General features: G+C 52.7%; 1 protein-coding gene across 14 annotated transcripts in view; it reads right to left on the bottom strand.

Annotated features, from left to right (window-relative positions):
• RPH3AL (rabphilin 3A like (without C2 domains)) overlaps nt 1-10613 on the bottom strand; it is a 177639-nt gene extending 167026 nt beyond the window's left edge. For 12 of the 14 annotated variants that reach the window (XM_078372333.1, XM_078372345.1, XM_078372344.1 and 9 more), the window contains exon 1: nt 10574-10613. The gene's annotated coding sequence lies outside the window, so the exon portion shown is untranslated. Of the gene's footprint in view, nt 1-10500 lie in introns of all 14 variants that reach the window. The other 2 variants (XR_013535372.1, XM_078372327.1) reach the window with 1 other exon arrangement.
• Between the last annotated feature and the right edge of the window lie 3039 nt (nt 10614-13652).

The following is a 13652-nucleotide window of genomic DNA, read 5'->3' as shown; positions in this document are numbered from 1 at the left end:
CTCACTGCAGCCTGAACCTCCCACCTTAGCCTCCCAAGTAGCTGGGACTACCTGTGCATGCCACCACACCTGGCCAATTTTTCTGTTTTTTGTAGAGATGGGTTTTTGTCATGTTGCCCAGGCTGGCCTCAAACTCCCAGGCTCAAGAAATCTGCCCACCTGGGCCTCCCAAATTGCTGGAATTATAGGCATAAGCCACCATGCACAGCACTATACTTCAATATTTTAAGAAAAAATGTTCACCTAGCCCATGACCCAGCAATTTCACTCTTAAAAGAAGTAAAACATGTAAGAGAAATAAAGTATATGAAGGGGAATGAAAACGTATATCAACAAGAATACTCATGGCCACTCCACTGATAACTGCCAAAAACAAAAACAGCCCAAGGGTCCATCACGAGGTGAATAGGTAAGCAAGTCATACATATTCACACCAAGGAATTATTACTGACCAATGAAAAGGAAGCAAGTACAGACCCAAACAACAACAGGGACAAATCTCGACAACACGATGCCAAACGAAAGTGAGGGAGCCTTTGACAAAAGAACATGTCGCATGATCCCATTTACATGAAGTTCTAGTACAGGCAAAATTACCCTATGGTGTCCAGGCATGGTGGCTCACACCTGTAATCCCAGCACTTTGGGAGACTGAAGCCAGCTGATCACCTGAGGTCAGGAGTTCAAGACCAGCCTGGCCAACATGGTGAAACCCCGTCTCTAAGAAAAATACAAAAATTCGCCAGGCGTGGTGGTGCGCACCTGTAATCCCAACTACTTGGGAGGCTGAAGTAGGAGAATCGCTTGAACCCAGGAGACAGAGGTTTCAGTAAGCCAAGATCATGCCACAGCACTCCAGCCTGGACAACAAGAGCAAAGCTCCATCTCAAAAAAAAAAAAAAAAAAAAAAAATTACCCTCTGGTGAAAAAACTCCGGAGTGGCTGCCTGCAGGGGGTGGGACAGGAAGTGACGGGAAAGTCGGGGTGGGGGGGTGGGGAGTGCTGTGGGATGGTCATGTTCTCTATGTTGACAGGAACCTGGGTTTCAAAGCCTGCACATTTATCTGAGTTTATCAGAGGAACAGGTATGAAAGAAAAATATCATCAACAAATACTGAACTTTAGTTCATGGTAAGTTTACTGAAGTATTTGACTATTTTGTTCAAAAGATGCATTAAGACAGTTAGAAAGCAAGCCACAAACTGAGAGAAGTATTTGCAGCTTAATAGGTGTGAGATTAGGGCTAATACGTGAACATATGGCGATCTCCCATGAATCAGTAATAATCTAATAAAGAAAAAATGGGTAAAGAAAACTGCAGTGTGCAAATGGGCTAATATTTCAAGTCACTTAGGGAAAGAGGGAAGGATACCCAAATCTAGAAACACCAGTTCCTGGACCCGAAAGGCTGAGAAATAAAGGAGGAAGACTCTTCCCATTTGTCTCTTCGTACCTTTAGAATTTTAAATGACATAATTTTTTTTTGATACAGAGTCTCGCTCTGTTGCCCAGGCTGGAGTGCAGTGGTGCAAGCTCAGCTCAGTGAAACCTGCATCTCCCAGGCTCAAGCGATTCTCCTGCGTTAGCCTCCAGAGTAGCTGAGATTACAGGTGTGCCCCACCACACCCAGCTAACTTTTGTATTTTTAGTAGAGACAGGGTTTCACCATGTTGGTCAGGCTGGTCTTGAACTCCTGACCTCAAGTGATTCACCCGCCTCCGTCTCCCAAAGTGCTGGGATGTCAGGTATGAGCCACTGCATCCGGCCCCTTAAATGACATGATTATAATGTATCTTCCAAAAATAAATTTAAGTTTAAAATACAGTTTGTGGGCAAAGAAAGTGAACTGAAAGAACAGGTCAACAACTTGGAAAGAAAGAAAATGAAGGTCTTCCCTTCCATCATAAAACAAAATAAATATTGATTGAATTAGCATTGAAAGTCAAAGAGAAAGCTGAATGGAAAGGCTGGAACCAAAAAAGAACCTGAACAGAGCTGAATATTTATTTATCTCACCTTGGCGTGAGAAAGACTTTCAAACCCAAAAACAGAGAGTTTTTGAAAAATCATAAAATGGAAAGACTGATATACCTCATCAAATGCACTGGTCAGCTCAGGCTGCCATAAAATACCACAGACAGGGCAGCGTCAACAACTGCCATTCCTTCCTCACAGTCCTAGAGGCTTGTAGATTCCAAGATCAAGGTGCCAGCTGGCTCTGGTTCTGTTGAGGGCTCTCCCCCTGGCTGTGGACATGGCCTTTCCTTTGAGCACCAGGCCCAGGGAGAGGGAGAGACAGAGAGAGTCAGGGGGGAAGAAATGGCGGCGGGGAGAGGGAGAGAGAGAGGGATGGGGGGGGAGAGAGAGAGACTGAGAAAGAGAGTAAAGGAGAAAGAGAGAGACAGAGGTTGAGAAAGAGTGGGAGGCTGAGAAAGGGAGACAGAGGCAGGGAGCAGTGGCTCATGCCTGTAATCCCAACACTTTGGGAGGCTGAGGTGGGAGGCTTGCCTGAGCCCTGGAGGAAGAGGCCAGCCTGGGCAACATGACAAAACTCCATCTCTGCTATAAAAAAATATTTTTAATTTAAAAGAGAGAGAGATTGACAGAGAGGTTGAGAAAGAGAATGCGGGTAGTGGCAGGGGGGAGAAGGAAGGGGGAGGGGCCAGAGCTCTCCAGCATCTGTTTATAGGGACACAAATCTGAATCTGATGGGTCAGGGCCCCAACTTTCTGACCTCGTTTATTCTTAATTACTTCCTGACTCCACACACAGCTACACTAGGGGTGAGCACTACAACCCAGGAATGCTGAGGGAACACAAACGTTCAGTCTGTAATACCACATAAACATTTAAAACTTCTCTGTGTTTAAAAATGATATTTTGTATGCAACAAGATCTCAAAAAAGAAAGATGCAAAAAGGAGGGAAAATGTTCATTACAGATCTCAGTCAATAAAGGGAAATAAATGCAGGTTATCCAATCATGTCTGTTATCATCTGCATTTTTAAAAGGTAAACACTGGTTATCTCTGGAGGTTGAAAATCACAGATTTTTATATTCTTCTTTGTGCTCTAAATTTTCCACAATGACATGAATTACATTTATAATTCAAAAAAAATACTTTTTTTTTTTTGAGCCGGAGCCTCGCTCTGTCACCCAGGCTGAAGTGCAGTGGTGCCATTTTGGCTCACTGCAACTTCCGCCTCCTGGGTTCAAGCAATTCTCCTGCCTCAGCCTCCTGAGTAACTGGAATTGCAGGCCTGCACCACCATACTAGGCTAATTTTTTAATTTTTAGTAGAGACAGGGTTTCGCCATGTTGGCCAGGATGGTCTCGAACTCCTGACCTCAGGTGATCTCCCTGCCTCTGCCTCCCAAAGTGCTGGGATTACAGGCGTGAGCCACCTCACCCAACTGACATTTTTTTTTTAAGAACTGTTATGTCAAGGTCAAGCAACATCCAGGCGGACAGTTCTACAGAGATTTTGGGGGGATGGCTGGTGAGCCTGGCAGAGCGTAAGCAGGAGCCCGGCACTGCAGGCCTGGGAGCACACGGGCCGTATTACCCTAGAGATGGCAGGAAGCCCTGGAGGTGCCCGGAGGAGGAGGCATGAGAGGGAACTTAAACCATGAAACTCTGCCTTTGGAAAAGGGAAGGTGAATCACTGAATCACAGTTTCTTTAGGGCAGATCCTGATGAGATGTCTCCAAATGGACAACAGAGGCAGATTTCAGCTCAAAAGAGGGAAGAATTTTCACCTCCTGGGCTGCCCCTAAATGCAAAGCATCATGCAGTGACGCTCTCTGTCTCCATCCACCTAGGACTCAGGGACCGATGTGGGGAAGAATTCTCCCCTCAGGAAGGGGTTGAGACTAGACATTAATTTTTTTTAATTTTTTTTTTCAGACAGAGTCTAGCTCTGTCACCTAGGCTGGAGTGCAGTGGTGTAATCCTGGCTCACTGCAACCTCCACCTCCAGGATTCAAATGATTCTCCTGCCTCAGCCTCCCTATTAGCTAGGACTACAGGCATATATGTGCTGCCACCCCCGGCTAATTTTTACATTTTTAGTAGAGACAGGGTTTCACTATGTTGCCCAGGCTGGTCTCCAATTCCTGATCTCAGGTGATCCGCCCACCTTGACATTCATGTTCTTATATAAAGATCTAATTCTTTTTCAAAGTTGCACAGCAGTCCAAGGTATGAAAATACAAGCTTATGTAGTTTTCTCACCACCAACAAACATTCAGACTGTATACGATTTTTCACCATCACAAACTGTCATAAAGGCTGTCCCAGAAGTTGTCACCTGTGGCACAGGTGCCAGCGTTTCTTTAGGGCAGGTCCTAAGAAGTGGCATCACTGAATCACTATCTCACAGTTTCTTTAGAGCCAGGTCCTGAGAAGCGCAATCACTGAATCACCATTTCACAGGGCAGCTGCGTTTATCAGAACAGGTCCTACCAGACTGCACCTACCATCATGTTCCTTTCCAAGCCTGGGATCCCAGAGTTTTACAGGTCCCATCTCTATTACATGTCTCCTCGTCAGTTTCAGCCTCCCTGGATGCTCCAGGCCTCCACGTAGTTCCACAGTTCCTCCTTACTGTGAAAACCATCACCCAACCCTCAGACAGGCTGTGCTGCCCCTCATTGCCAGCGGCCTTGATGTACAGGCCAAATGGTCACCCATCCAGCTACTGACGGCAGGGACTCTTGGATGAGGAAGACAGGCCTTCTAACTCTGAGATGCTGCCCCTCTGTGAGTGAGTCAGGGGATACACCACCCATAAGTGAGAAGGGGCTGAGCAAAAGAAGACTAAACCCTGGTGTCACCCAACAGCTTGGATGGGCCAGACCCAAAGATGAAAATGCACCAGAATGCAAATTTAGGCATGAGCACAGCTGGGTGATGGAGATGGGACCGATCATCAGTATCCACATGCAGATGATTAGGTGCCCATGGTAAGATAAGTGCTTTCGAACGTGGCACTAATGATGTTATTTCGGTCTTAAATAAGGTGCTCGGGTATTTTTAGCAGCACGTAACTGACATGTGAATGGAGGCACTGCCCTCCCGTGAACATTGCTGACTTTATGGGCTGGCACAGGCCTTGAAATGTCAGTGTTTTGCAGGCAGCTTGCTGCTATCAGGTGGTGAGGATGTCTACGCCAGGGCTGCAGCTCCACCCGTGTTCTGCAGGTCCTGCAGGCCGGCAGGACTCCCCACAGCCAGCTGGGGTGACACCACTGCGCCTATACCCCCCCAGCATCCCAACAGCAAGAAAATGGCCACTCCAGGGGCTCGCCCAACCCAAGCAGCCACCTTCTAGCTAAGAGAGCTCTCCCCAGACCCAGCCGGGTGGAGGGAGGCAAGAAGAAACCAGAGCCGGCCCAGGCTCAGCTCCCTAGTTCCCAGAGCCAACCCCATGGGAACCAGCGTGGTCACCCTCATGTCACCTCCCACCTGTCACAAGAAACCCAGGGCTACAGACCGGGTACAGTGGCTCACGCCTGTAATCCCAGCACTTTGGAGGCTGAGGCAGGCAGATCACCTGAGGTCGGGAGTTCAAGACCAGCCTGATCAACATGGAAAAACCCCATCTCTGCTAAAAATACAAAATTAGCTGGGCGTGGTGGTGCATGCCTGTAATCCCAGCTACTCAGGAGGCTGAGGCAGGAGAATTGCTTGAACCCAAGAAGTGGAGGTTGCGGTGTGCCGAGATTGCGCCACTGCACTCCAGCCTGGCAACAAGATGAAACTGTCTCAAAAAAAAAAAAAAAAGCCACAAAGAAACCCAGGGCTGCAGGGCTGCAGGTACAGTGAAGTCACAGGTATGGCTTCTCTGAGCAGGGAACGTGTGTCTGTATTCATGTGCTGGGTTTAGCCTTTCTTCCCATTCCTCTCTATTGTATTGACTACACCCACACCGAGGAGCACACACACGGAACAGGTTAATGTGACGGATGCCCAGATAAAGAAACCAGGCAGCATCAGCCTCCCAGGAGCCTCCCTCATGCCTCCCGGAAGCCATGCCCCTGACTTCTAGCACCTGCTATGCATTCTGCCCTTGCTGTACTTTCTAGACGTGGAATCAGGCAGGACAGGCTCCTTTATGGCTCATTCCTTGTGCTGAACATTGTGTCTGTGTGATTCATCCTTGCTGTGCTGTGTGGGCACAGATGGTTCCTTTTCACCACGGTGCAGCGCTCTATTGTCTGTCTTCACCCCAATTTGTGTGTCCATTCTGCCGCTGATAAACACCGGAGGCTTCCAGCGGGGTTTTTCTAGCCATCATATACTGCTATGAACATTCCAGTGCATGCCTTTTCACTGCAAACATCCTAAAATGCCTCACTGAAAACTACTGCTTTCAGCCTCAAGTCTTGGGAAAGCCAAGTGCCCCACCTCTCCTATTTACCCTTTCACTCTTTTTTTTTTGGAGATGGAGTCTCGCTCTGTTGCCCAGGATGGACTTGGCTCACTGCAACCTCCACTTCCTGGGTTCAAGCAATTCTCTGCCTCAGCCTACCAAGTAGCTGGGATTACAGGTGCCCACCACCAAGTCCAGCTAATTTTTGTATTTTTAGAAGAGACAGGGTTTCACCATCTTGGCCAGACTGCTCTTGAACTCCTGACCTCGTGATCCACCTTGGCCTCCCAGAGGGCTGGTATTACAGGCGTGAGCCACTATGCTGGGCCTACCCTTTCACTCTTTAAATGTGGTCCTTCCATTGTCTACAGAGCACCATGTAAAGAGTATTGGCCATCTCCTTAAAGTCCGGGTATTAAAAAAAATTTTTTTTTTAATTAAAAAGAAGACTACTGGCCAAAGGAGTGGAACTTTCTAGGACTAAAGTCCCCTACTTGTTGTGTGTCTTTGGACAAACACTCAATCTCTCTGTGCACCAGCTTCCTTACCTTACCTTAGCATTAGTAATAGTACTCTAACATCATTTGGCTGAGGTTTAAACAAGGGAACAGCATCTGCACAAAGTGAGCTCCCATCAGTGTGAATGGCAATGATTCCTGCTGGAGGTACCCTGTCTTTCTCAACACCCCTGCAGTAGGTACCGTGCTCTGGGTGGCCCCTGCCCGGATATCTGTGAGCAAGGTCCTCAAAGAAAAGGAGATAGCAGGGCCGGGTGCAGTGGCTCACACCTGTAATCCCGACACTTTGGGAGTCTGAGGCAGATAGATCACCTGAGGTCGGGAGTTCGAGACAAGCCTGAGCAAAATGGAGAAACCTCATCTGTACTAAAAACACAAAATTAGCTGGGCGTGGTCACAGGCACCTGTAATCCCAGCCTGTGCTCCCAGCCTGTGCTCCCAGCCTGTGCAACTGGAGCAAAACTCCCTCTCAAAAAAAAAAAAAAAAAAAAAGGAAAGGAGTCAGCAACTGAGAACAAGCAAAATTACCACCTCCAGCCGGAGCAGAGCTCCACCAGCAAGGCCTCCCCTCCACGCCAGATCACTCCCATCCCTCAGCCTCTCCAGGCATCATCAGAGATGCACACTGCTCGCAGCGACTGTCCTTTTATGCATGGGGCACTGGATGTCACTCAAAACGGGACCTCAGCCAGGGTCACCGTGCTGGGGTCATATTAACGGTGTGCCAGCAGCCTGCTGACAACCTGCTTTGGCACCAAAAGTACCCAAAAATCACTGCCTGGAGAAAAATGTTTCTCAATGTTGATGCAAAAGAAGAATGAAAAGGGGTATTTTATTTTAGATGACAAAGATGGAAAAAGCCCTCTCAAAGCTTACAGTGCCAGAGACCCAGGAGCAAGATTCCAGCCTCCCTACCAGTCGCCATGGCAACCGCACTTCACAGCAGGAGCTAATTTTCATATGACAGTGACCTGCAGAGAGAAGGGAAGGGGGAAGACCATCTCCTAAAGACAGTTGAAGGTTTTCCTATTTGGGGTGAGGGGGTTTAATCTTGTTTACCAAAAACACGGCATTTTAAAAGGGGCAGAAATGATCCCGGGGCCCTCACGAGGTTCTCTCTATTCACAACTCTTACTTAAGGCAAGACAGAAAAAAACGGCCCGTTTCCAAGGCCTCCTGCGGCTGATACCACAGCCTCCCTGGATCATGGGTCCTATCATGAACCATCCGTCTGTTACAAAGTCCTTTCCTGGAGACCACCAGAGTCCCAAGCAACCAACCAACCACCCAAGCCACCAGGAAGTCCTGCACACCTGGGCCAGGGCAGAGAAGGCACGGAAGATGTGTAACACACACTCCCCGGACTGAAAAATATGCCTTCCCGGACACACGGCAAATCCTAGCATCTAAAAACAGCCTTGGGAGTCAGGCACACTTGAGTTCCAGCCTTGCCCACCTATATGCTGTGATTTAGGCAGCTCTCTGGCCCTGAGTTTGTGTCCTCATGGAAAAGTGTATATCGCACTCAGGATACCACCGGAGGCTAACAGCAGAGAATAAAGTGCTTTATAAAGTGTGTGGCACACGGATCCATCAATACGCAGGCAGAAGCGCAGACAGGCCGGAAGAACAGAACGGTCCAGGAGGGAGGGCTTCTTAACTGCACTCTGAAGCACGCCCGAGAGGCGTTCTGGGAGGTCTGCGGGTGGGAACGGCTTTATCCAGCGCGTACAGGGTGCCCAGTCCCGGAGATCCAGGGAGAAGGGGAATAAGCTTCCCGCTGCTGTCCAGGACTTAAGGGGCTGTGAGGTCAGCAGACAGCTGCAGCTGGTGCCTGAGGGCACGCGGAGGGCGCAGCCAGGAAAGGGCCCCAGTGCCGACAGGGAGGTGAACAACGCGTTCCCAAGGAAACCACACCCGAGCCAAGTACCAGAGGGTAGAGGTGAGAGGGTCGAACCAGGGGCAGGAGGGAAGAAGGGGCAGGACTGGAAACTGCTTTGAGAATGAGGCCCTGTGATTGAGGGCCTTCAGATCCCGGCAGGGGAGCTCTGAGCTCTGCCTGGGCGAGGCCAGGGGAGTGGGGGCCGGGGCGGGGGAGTGGAAGTGGGGGAGTGAGGGAGGAGTGGGGCGGGGGTGGGGGGGAGTGAGGGAGGAGTGGGGCGGGGGTGGGGGGGTGAGGGAGGAGCGGGGCGGGGGTGGGGGGGGCTGAGGGACCCTAGTCTGGAGGTGGCCTGCCGCATGGGCGGCTGGAGGGGATTCCCAGCTAAGAGGCCTGTTGCACCCTGGACTGAGATGTTCAAGGCCTGTAGGAATCAGTCACAAAGGAGAGGGGACGACAGGTGGGCACATTTCGGGACAAGTGTAGATGACAGGATGAGGGAAACGCACCGGCGGGAAGTGAGTGAGGGCAGCCGCGGGCTGGGGGAGGAGGAGGAGGAGGAGGAGGAGTCCTGTCTTGGGTGCGCTGTGAGGGGAACCCGGGCACCCAGAGAGCAGGACCGGACAGGCCAGAAGTCAGAGGGGGCGTTCCCAGAGGACTCCTGAGCCAGCCCGCGGGCAGCGCAGCGCAGACCTGGGAAAGGTCCTGGAGAGAGGGAGGAAGGCCCAGCACAGAAGGATCCCGGAGAGGCCCGGGAACCATGGCGGGAGGCTGCGGGCTGGACCCCGGGCCGGGGCCTCTTCCTTCCCGGTGAGAGCGTGTCTGGAAACAAAATGACTTTCGGGCCGAGCGGTTTCGGGGAAGTGGCCGCCGGTGCAGAGGACGGAGGGCGGCCCGGAGGCGGCAGCAGGGGCTGCGCTCTTCGGGAAAATGTGACGGAGAAGAGAGGAAGCTGGCGGCTCAGACGCGCCGTTTTGCTTTTTCAGGAGGCCACGTGGAGGACAAAGGCGCGGGCTGGGGGCGCGACCTCGGCGGGTGCGGGGCAGGGACGACGGGGCTGCAGGGGGCTCTGCCCCGCGCCAGGGGCCTCCCCAGACTCCCCTCGACCCTTCAGGCTCCCTGGAGGATCCCAGGCTCCTGCGCACAGACGCTGGTGACCCGACATTCCCTGGAATCTCCATCGCTCTCGCCGCCCCCTCCCTACAGGACAAGCCCCGGGGTGTCAGGACCACCCGGTGGACCCTCAGGCCGCTCCGCCCTCAGAGCAGCGGGGCAGGAGCCAAACTCTAAACGCCGGCAGGGTCTTCTCAGCGCGGGAAGGGAAGAGAAGAAGGGAAAGGCGGGGGAAGGGGAGGGGAAGGAGGGAGGGGAAAGAAAGGGGAGGGGGAGGGTTAGAGAGGGAGAAGGGCGGTGTCTGCGCCTCTGCTGGGGCGTCCGGACGGCTGAGGCGCTTCCCAGACGCCGCCCGCCCAACTCCGTGAACTGGCTCTCCCCAGCACGTGCGAGCCGGGGCGGGCGCCGGGAAACGCAGCGGGTGAACTCGCCCCGGAACTCGCCCCGCGCCGCCCGCCCCTCCCCCCCTCCCCCTTCCTCCCACCCCCACCCCCGAGCTGGGGGGGTCCGGGCCGCTGGGGCGGAGCGTCACTCGGGCGCGGCCCCACCCACCCGCCATTCCCGGGACGCGCCCCGCCCGGGCTGAGCCCCCCAGGCCCCGGCGCCCCCCACCTCACCCAGGCCGCCCGCGCTCAGCAGCGCTCCTGCCTCAGACCCGGCCCGGACGCGCGGCCCTACTTCCCAGCTCACCTGGTCCGCCGCGGCCCGCGCGCGCGCGCGCGCGCGCACTGCCCCCTGGCGGCCACCGCGGGCCCCGCCGCCGCCCCGCCCCCTCCGGCCGGACCTGTGGCGCCCGGCAGAGCGTGCCCGAGGCCCCGGCGCCGCCAGGCTCGCGCGGGAAGAGGCTCCATGGTCCGGGGCTCCAACGACCTCTTTGCCTCAGCCTCCCGAGTCGCCGGGACCGCAGGCGCCGCCCCACGCCCGGCTTATTCCTGTATTTTGTAGAGACGAGGTCTCACCACGTTACCGGGGCTGGGCTGGTCTCGAACTTCAAGCCGCAGTTTCTTTATGTGCAAAACAGAGAAAACAGGAGTCCGGTAATGTCTGAATGAGATTGTGAGCGGCTCGCTACAGGCCCTCAATTAGTGAGCAGATTATTGTTTTTATTTTATTTTATTTTTTTTTTTGAGCCAGAGTCTTGCTCTGTCGCCCAGGCTGGAGTGCAGCGGTGTGATCTCCGCTCACATCAACCTCCTCCTCCCAGATTCAAGCGATTCTCCTGCCTCAGCTTCCCGAGAAGCTGGGATTACAGGCACCTCCCATCATGTCCAACTAATTTTTGTACTTTTAATAGAGACAGTTTCACCATGTTGGCCACGCTGGTCTCAAACTCCTAACCTCAGGTGATCCGCCCGCTTAGGCCTCCCAAAGTGATGGGATGACAGGCGTGAGCCGCCTAGCCCGGCCTGGTGAGCATTATTAATGTCAGTATTCCCTCCTCACCTCCCTAACCCTAAAGCCTCAAGGGTGCAGGGATTTCACTGGCCACACCCACGCATCCAGCCCCCAGGAGTGCTCACACCACCACTTGCATAGACAGGGCGGTGCACTCCGTGTCTCTGAGGTGACTCGACCTCCCTGGGGACTGCCGGCCACCTGAAAAAGACACACAGGCTGACCTGTGGGGCCCCACAAACCCCATGCCCCTAGCTCCACGATTAAAGCTTTCAAGGAACACGTGCTGCACCTCTGCTGTGTGCCAGCTCTGGCCAGACACAATTGGCACATTCGTCACTTAACCCTCATTTTCCCAGGTCTTACCACATGAGGTCCCAATGACAGGAACAAAACCACCTTTATCTGTCTGTGTCCTGGGGCTGTCTAACCGGAGAACACAGGTGCAGCTTCCTGGCTAGTCAAGAAGCCAGTCCCTTCTCTCCTGCTCCAGCGTTTGTCCCCTTGTACCACAAAGCAGCACACTCTGGACTGTTCACTCCCCTCCCACAGACCCAGTGTGAGACGGCCTCATCCTCTCCTGGAAACTCCTGCATGCTCACTGCAGAGGTGAGCTCCCCACCCAAGACCTGGCACCAGGACGCACAGCCTCTCTCGCCACATGTGTACCCCATCTGAGACCTGTCACTAGGCCCCACAGCCCCTCGCCCCACATGTGTGTACCCCACCTGAGACCTGGCACCAGGCTGCACAGCCTCTCTCGCCACACATGTGTACCCCATCTGAGACCTGTCACTAGGCCGCACAGCCCCTCCCCCCACATGTGTGTACCCCACCAGAGACCTGGCACCAGGCTGCACAGCCTCTCTCATCACACGTGTGTGCCCCATCCTAGACCAGGCACCAGGCCGCACAGCCCCTCATGCCAGTGTCATGGGGAGGGCTCGTGATGCAGCCCTTTTACTCTTACTACCTCCTCTTCCCATAGTCTAGGCAAGAGCCTCATTCTCTGTCTACTCAACAACATTCAAAATGGTCTCCTCTCTTTTGTTTTTGCTCCTTGGTCCAAACAAGCTCATATCTTCTTTCTTCAAATTAATTACAGGGATTACTAATAGACAGACAGACAAACAGAGACAGAGAGATCTTGCTAGCTGCAAACCCAGCGATTCTCTAAATAAGGTGAAGTCTTCATTTACGTAACAGACTCCTCTGCCTCTAAAGAGCTTGCTGTCTAGAGAGGGGGGCAGATTTCAAACGAATAAACGAACGCTTCTGGGCACTCCCTGTTGTCTCAGACGCCACCAACCGAGTAAATTATAAAGTATTTTCAGTTCACAGTTCTGGAGGCTGGAAGTCCAAGAGTGGGGTGCCCGTGTTTGGTGAGGGCGGGTCATCTCGGCGGAAGTTAGACGGCAAAAGCAAGTGTGTCCGACAGAGGGTGAGTCACCACAGACTCACTTCACAACATGCTCTCAGGAGACCACATTCACTGATGTAGGGTCACAGCCCTACAGGGTTGTGGGGTGTCCCCTGTCGCTGTGCTGAGGCGCTGGATCCAAGTAGAGAGACAGGACATAGAAGGACTGGAAAAAACAGCTGGGCTTGGGGGGGCCATGCCACCTAGGAGCAGAGACAGGTGAGGCCCCTGAATGTCCAGAAGCCTCTGAATTTATTAGGTAGAGGTCAGGGGGAAGGGTAGTGAGTGAGGTCGTCTTTAAGGACTAATAGGGTCAAGACATTCACATGAGCGATAAGCAAGGGGTCCACCCCATTAGGTCACTGAGGCTAGGAGGTGGTGCACAGTGAAGAGTGCAGTGTGCAATATCTCTTATCTAGGGACAGGCTACTTCTTAGGAATTCTATAGGAGATGCTTTGAGCAGCAACAGAGCTGACCAGGTCTACAGCCACCTGCCGGCAGCTTCCAGTGATTTCTATAGGAGGATGCTCTGAATCAGCACAGTAGGTAGAAAGCTGACAAGTTATATAGTCACCAAGGCATGATTATATTGGAGGGGTTTTAAGCCCTCGGACGCTGGCGGGTTTGCTGGTCTGAGGGCAGCCCTCCACAAGAAATGGATGCAAGGTCCTACAACTCCTTTATCAGGAGGAGTGGCTCTTGCCCCAACCCTGCCACACAGCGGGTATCTTTACGATACCAAACGCTGCCACCTGGGCCAAATATTCTTGTCCTGGTGTAACTGCTTTTCCCTTAAGTCATGCTCTGCACCATGTCTGCTCTAGACATTCCTCCGATTATAAGCAAGATGCGCTTATATATGTGTAGCTGTTTATCCCTTAATTCATGCTTCACAGTGTCTGCTCTAAGCATTTCTCCGACTATGAACTAAGATATAATTATATATATATATA

This window comes from Callithrix jacchus, chromosome 5 (assembly GCF_049354715.1).
Source record: "Callithrix jacchus isolate 240 chromosome 5, calJac240_pri, whole genome shotgun sequence".
NCBI classification, from domain to species: Eukaryota; Metazoa; Chordata; class Mammalia; order Primates; family Cebidae; genus Callithrix; species Callithrix jacchus.
This window is presented reverse-complemented; position numbering and strand designations above follow the sequence as displayed.